Source organism: Pistacia vera, unplaced genomic scaffold (assembly GCF_008641045.1).
Source record: "Pistacia vera cultivar Batoury unplaced genomic scaffold, PisVer_v2 Contig280, whole genome shotgun sequence".
In the NCBI taxonomy this organism is placed as follows: Eukaryota; Viridiplantae; Streptophyta; class Magnoliopsida; order Sapindales; family Anacardiaceae; genus Pistacia; species Pistacia vera.
The window spans coordinates 227,386-234,088 of NW_022196091.1; the positions used below are offsets into that span (position 1 = coordinate 227,386).

Here is a 6,703-nt window from a genome sequence, read left to right on the forward strand (position 1 = left end):
ATGCAATACTTAATTTTACCTCACTAAATTCTAACGCAAAGTCGTGTACCAGCAAAGAGCAAGTGAGGACTTTCCCATAAAGGATTTGTGAACTTAACTAATTATCTACTTCTAACGATGGTTTGTCAACTAAATAAAAACTAACAAACTAAAATTAAACAAAGTAAAACAAGCAAACAATTATGAAAGAGATAAATAAGAGAAACTAGATTGAAGGTTTATTGGCCACCACTAGACATGAATTACATATAATAAAAGCACTCTTTAACTTTCTACCCTCTTGATCACATCAGCTCAAAAAATACCAAACATTGATAAGTCCTATCTCTCATTACTAAGTCGTTGGACTAGACACAGTTATAACCCAATTCCCCATTTATTAAATAACCTAGGATTCGATCTCTAGATTCAAAGTAATAAAACCATTAAGTTGTGAGTGACTTACTAAATCAAGGCTAAACTCATATGATCAGTTTAGTTATCTTGAGTGGTTACCCCCCATGTATGCAGTCATACACTTTACCAATAGTTATTTAGGATAACAAAGCAATTTCGTACTAAACAACCTAAATTGGCATTAATAAATTAATCCTAACTATTTAATTGGCCACTTGAAAAATTAGAACAATCTAGTTAAACCCTATTCTTAGAGAATAAGTCACATAATCAAAAGGGATCAAAAGATAAAAAGATGCAGATTTTATTAATCACAAGACATGTCTAGGGATTTAAAATCACCCTAAATCACCAAAGAATTAGTTCTTCATTGATAAATATGAGAACATCATTGTATTATTCATAAAAATAATAATAAAAAAGAAGAAGAAAGACTTAGTAAAACTTGGTTGGATTGATGGAGTTGATGACGATCTCCTCCAATTCTTTTTCTCCAAGCTTTCTTTAATCTCCCTTTTCCTTGAGTTCTTGAATATCTTTGTTCTCCCTTTATGATCCCTAAAGAATCCCTAAAATTATACTAAAAGACTTGTATTTATATCTAAAAAGGGTTAGGGTTTTATTTTCCTTAATTCTATTTAGTTTAGGACTCTTAAACCTTATTTTCCTAGTCAAAAACAGAAGAAAGATTTCCAACTGTCATGACTGTGCCTCAGCACTATGCTGTGGCATGTTTGATTATGGACTAAGTGTGCTACGGCATGGTTGATTTTGGACTAAGTGTGCTATGGCATAGACCAATTCCTCTTCTAACCTTGCATCATTCTTAAGCACTCCAAAGATGGTACTTGTTTAGCATGATAACAATCGAATATGGAAAAGTGGTAAACACATAGAATGTAACCCTTTAAATAAACTTTCCAACGATTCAAGAATCATCTCAATATGATATCTACAGCTCAAGTTATTGTTGAATCACTGATGCATGTCCAAAACTAGAGAGTTTTCCAGGATTTTCACTTCAACTTCAAATCGTCATAACTTCTTCAATTCAACTCTAATTCTTAATCCATTTGTTTCCAACCATCACAAATTCTGTTGCCAGAATCATCTATCATCCGAATAATGTATTTAGACAATAATTCCCTGAAAACAAAACAAAAACACATGTGATCCCAAAAAGTGTATTAATGAAACAATTAAGTTAATTCATGCAAATTAATCCCAATGTCCCACAAATACTCCCAAGAAACCACTAAGTATAAGTGAATTTTCAAGCACTTATCAACTATAGTAGCATTTTTAAAGTGTTACAATAGACCTAATAATATAGTAGCTTTTTTATAATGTTACCGTATAATCAAAATATAGTAATATTTTATAAATGTTACCATAAACCCAATTATTTACGGGGAAACAAAATATCATTCCCGCCAACGTGAAATGAGATTGAAATTGTCTCATTTTGATTGTTTAGGGGCCAAATTTATATTATTTTGGGTTTATTTTGTCATTTTTCATTCATGTAAGGACCAAATTGAAATTTTTTACTTAACCTGGAAAATAACCCTAATACCTGCCAACCTAAAATTTCACAAAATTTCCCAAAATTTCATAATACCCTCATTCACATTTTTTTCAACTCTTCCAGCCTACCCTCTCAAACAAAAAAGCCTAATGGATTCACTTAATCGTCTTCATTCGTAAAAATCTATTGAAAATCGTTGGCTTCATCCAATCTTTAGCTTGAAATCTCCAATACCCATAACCTATCAAACCCTAAATCAAAGCCCCTAGCCTTTGAGAGGTAAATCAGTGAAGCATTTTTCCTAATTGGTGAAACACTTGTTCACTTTTTTTATTTTATTTTATTTTATTTTATTTTTTTTTGTGTTTTGCTTTTTTGTTGGTTTTTGACCTTCACCGTTATGGTTATTACTTTTGCATGGAATTTTATGCAGTTCAATTGTTGGGCCTTTTCCAATTGTTGTTACCAATTTGTTGGAGTTAACAAGACTGTAAGTTTTTCCTATTCCATTTTGATTTGTTTAAGTTTTTTCTTATGAATGAGCTCTAGAGTGTGTCACATTTAATTTATGTGTCTTTAAGGTGTGTTCACAATGTGGTTATGAAATGTTTAAATGAGTTGATAAGAAATGTTTACATTAGTTGTTTGTTTAGTTTGATAGGTGGTGATGGGAGTTTGGTTAATATTTTTGAAAGACAGTGATATTCGATTAGTGGAAGAGGCGCATGTACTTAAGTTGGAGAAAGCTCAAAAGAGAAATTTTGTAAAATTACTGGCATTGAAAGTATAACTCCAGGTGGTATAATGATTTCTCCCAATTTGTACTCTATAGTAGTAATTCTAGTAAACAAAGACGCTAGTGGATATAACCTTAGTGGCCATGAAGAATTTTGTGTAATTGCAGAAAACAAATTTTCCGGGGAATTATTTTATATAATCATTGTTAATGAAGATCATTTATTTTAAAAAAAAAAAAACTTACTTCTTTCAAGTAGTTCAACTCTTCAAATCGCGATTCTTTATCCCCAAAAACTTGTAAAACCTCTTCTCTTGCAATTTCTTGCCAATTTTGATGCATACATAACAAAATCATTGTCCATACAATCAAAGTTGTAGTAGTCTCTTGGCTGGCAAGATAAAAAAGTTTGCACTCCTCAATCACCTCTTCAAGNAGAACTTGTAATCCTTTTTCTGGAAAGTAAATTGAGAGCTACATATTTTTGAGTTTGTTTAGTGTTGATGCCACACTACTGCGTAGCCCATAATTGTTCATGACTTCGAAAGGGGTACATGGAAAACCTTGTCAAAGCAATAATACTAAAATTTTACTCTTTTATGAAGAAGAATTAATATTACAAAAGAGTTTACGTTTGCTTGATGTGAATCTCTAAGGTTTTATCTGTTGCATATTTCAATAATTGTTTCCTGGTATGTTCATGTTTTGATAGACACCATTCTTTTTTTGTTAATCATCTATTTCAGGGTTCTTGTTGGAACTGGGCGCGCATGTTTTGAGACATTAAGGCCACTGGCTTATAGTCTACTGGCAGAGATTGTTCACCATGTTCGGGGAGACCTCACGTTATCACAGGTGTTGCTTTTATGAGATGTTTGAAGGATAATTGTGGGCTTCTGTTTTCATCTCTCAGATGGCATTTATTCTGTTTTCCTATTATTTTATAACTGAGGCATCAATTTCAACCAAATGGTAGTGTTGTTGGGTGTTTATTTTCATTTGATGCCTTCAAATGAATTTTGGACTATTGTCATTATTAATGTCATTGGCGTGTGTGGTTGTTTTGGCCTTGGTTTAATTTTCTTTTTGATGTGATGCGGTCATCATAAATCTCTTTTAAAACATGTGAATTCAGGTTCCTATTATGGTAAACATGGCTCTCTCTTAATTTTGTTCCTCCAAATCCATTCACTGCTCCTTCCACGCAACCCCTCTGTTTTACATTTTAAAGAAAGAATTGCTTTGATTACATGGTATAGGGCTAAATTGCCTGTTCCATAATCTAGATAATAATCAGCTGGTGCTATGTGGTTACTCATATAGCATCTTCATATTTGATGGTGCATCTTTCTTGTTTCTAATTGATCTTCATCAATTAAGAATCCGTTTTTGATTCCTGATATATTGACAGACAATATTAATTTTTGTTGAAAAGTAAATGATTTTATACTGTTAAATAAACTTTGATGAATATAATGGTCTTTTCTTTTCAAAGAAAATATAAACTTTAATGCTGGCATAATACATGTTTGTGGCCCAAACCTCCAATTTAATTTAGTTAGAGAATAAAGATGTGTGATGAGTCTATGATGAATGCAGTTTTGGTCTTTTATCCTGCAATTTGATTTTTGTCATGTTTAAAGATTTAAAATTCCTTTTCTTTTACTCATTAAAACAAAAAGATATATAAAGTAAAATCTCTAGAAGACTTTGAATTTGATCCAAAACACTAGGACTGTTAAGTTCAATTTTCCTTTTGAGTGATGTTGCATTCTAAACAGTAGAGATGGGTGTTGAGGTAGTCAATTTTTTGAATCTGGATCTATGTCATGATGATGTGCCATTTCCTGCCACCTATTTTGTCTTATGTATTCTTGCTTTTTGTCCCTGTCCTATATTTTGCAAGCATTTGATTGGTGAGTTTTTCACAACTCATTTCGATCAGTTGCTGGCTTGCTGCCAAATGTTTTATCTATAGAATTGTCTTCTTTACAATGCTAACAAAAATGTATTATTGTGCTGCAGCTATCGCGGATAATTTATCTGTTCTCAAGTAACATGCATGATGCTTCATTGTCACTAAGTATTCATACTACTTGTGCTCGGCTGATGTTGAATCTGGTGCATGAAAAACTCTATTCCTTATATACTTCACTGCCTTATATAAGCTTAATAGTTTTATGTTGTATTGTTCTTTTTAGACATAAAATTCATGCAATGTGTTCTTTGGGACGTAGGTTGAGCCAATTTTTGAGAAAGGCATTGACCAGCATTCCATGGATGAAGCACGGATTCTATTGGTATGAGTTTCAGTCGGATTATTCTGTGAGATAACTTTTGATTCGTAAATTTTGTGAATTGTTGTCGCTTGTTTCTTGGAGTGACATATATTTTTCTCTAGGGTCGCATTTTGGATGCTTTTGTCGGGAAATTTAGTACTTTCAAGCGTACCATTCCTCAGGTACTCTGTGATTGCTATATAAGATTCTACTTGCTACTGTGATTCTCGCTATAAATTTTTGCTTAGATCTGCTGAATTGCTTGACCTTATTTCTTTTCTAACAGAACTTACCTTTGGTCAGTTCCTGAACTCTGATAGTTAATGTTTTGTTTTCACAGCACTTGGCTTATGGGATTTACAAGTTAAATTAGCCTAAGTGCCAACATTTTACATGCTTTAAGCAGTTAAAGGGAATTTTCTTTTTGGGGTTGACGTGTCATGCTTTATGGAGCTCATGTGTAGTTTGTGTTGTTAGATTAGATAAATATGACAATCTTTTTGGGGTTTTGTCTTATTATTAAATCTTGTTTTTTCATAAGGATGCTGGTATTTGTTCTTTATTTATTTTTTATTTTTTGGGTTCAGAATGGTTATAAATCTAATACAAAATATGCAGTGGATTGTTTCTTATAAAATAAATAAATAAATAAAAGTGGATAGTGGATGGAGTATCTATCCGAACTTTCCTACAGTTTTCAACACAAAATTGTTGTCTTTTGTGCTTTATTTATGGATGAGAGTTGGCTATGCTAACTGGTAGAAAAAGTGTGGCAAAACAGTCCATAGTTTTTCATGGGATCAGTTATCCTATGTATATCAAATTAATTGGTGGACCTAGGATAAGTTATCCTGTCCCTTTGTGCAATAGCAAGCCTGGGATTGGGATTATAATCCCACAAACAATCCATTCGCATGTTTTATCCCATGCATTAAAACCTTGAAAATTTCTGGTCTTAAAGACTAAAGCAATTATATTGAACCTTGTTTCCTTCCTGCATGTTAATTTTATTTTTACTTTTCTTTTTAATTTCTTGTGTAAATGTGGTGCTGTTTTAATGATTAGAAAAATGCTTTATTCAATTCAACTGGGAAGGGTTTGTTAAACACTAGCTTCTTGAGTTTATTCTATTCTATTTTTTTTTTTAAAAAGTCAGGACTTCTCTGTTGTCTATATCTGCTATTTGGCACATATGCCAAAGCATCAATTGTACATGCTTGAATAGTTTGTCCCGTCAAAGGCTGTTTTGTTTTCTGCTTTTGTGGATACCTGGTCCACTTCTGTATCTCTTCTTCTAAATTATAGATACCTTTTGTTTCCTTAAAAAATAAATGGAAAAATGTGTTCATTCTAAGGACTAAATAAATTTTTTGATCAAGTTGCCAGAACTCGTATTTAGGTTACTAAAGGTTTTTATAAGAAATGGTTTAGCTAAATTTTAGTTGGTTGCCAGACATGATATTAGTGACTGGAGCAACACTACAAAATAAAGGAAATGCAAGAGGAGGAACTCTTGGTGCATGCTAATGACTAAATAAAAATTTTGATCAGGTTGCTAGAACTTGTAATCCTTTTTCTGGAAAGTAAATTGAGAGCTACATATTTTTGAGTTTGTTTAGTGTTGATGCCACACTACTGCGTAGCCCATAATTGTTCATGACTTCGAAAGGGGTACATGGAAAACCTTGTCAAAGCAATAATACTAAAATTTTACTCTTTTATGAAGAAGAATTAATATTACAAAAGAGTTTACGTTTGCTTGAT

The 6,703-nt window shown here is 32.2% G+C and overlaps 1 long non-coding RNA gene across 1 annotated transcript; it reads left to right on the plus strand.

The window, feature by feature from the left end:
• The first annotated feature begins 3,404 nt into the window (after positions 1-3,404).
• Positions 3,405-5,121, plus strand: LOC116134022. The gene is made up of 4 exons (XR_004128640.1): positions 3,405-3,515; positions 4,686-4,781; positions 4,898-4,960; positions 5,062-5,121. It is a non-coding gene; the product is annotated as an uncharacterized LOC116134022 (long non-coding RNA).
• The last annotated feature ends 1,582 nt before the right edge of the window (positions 5,122-6,703 follow it).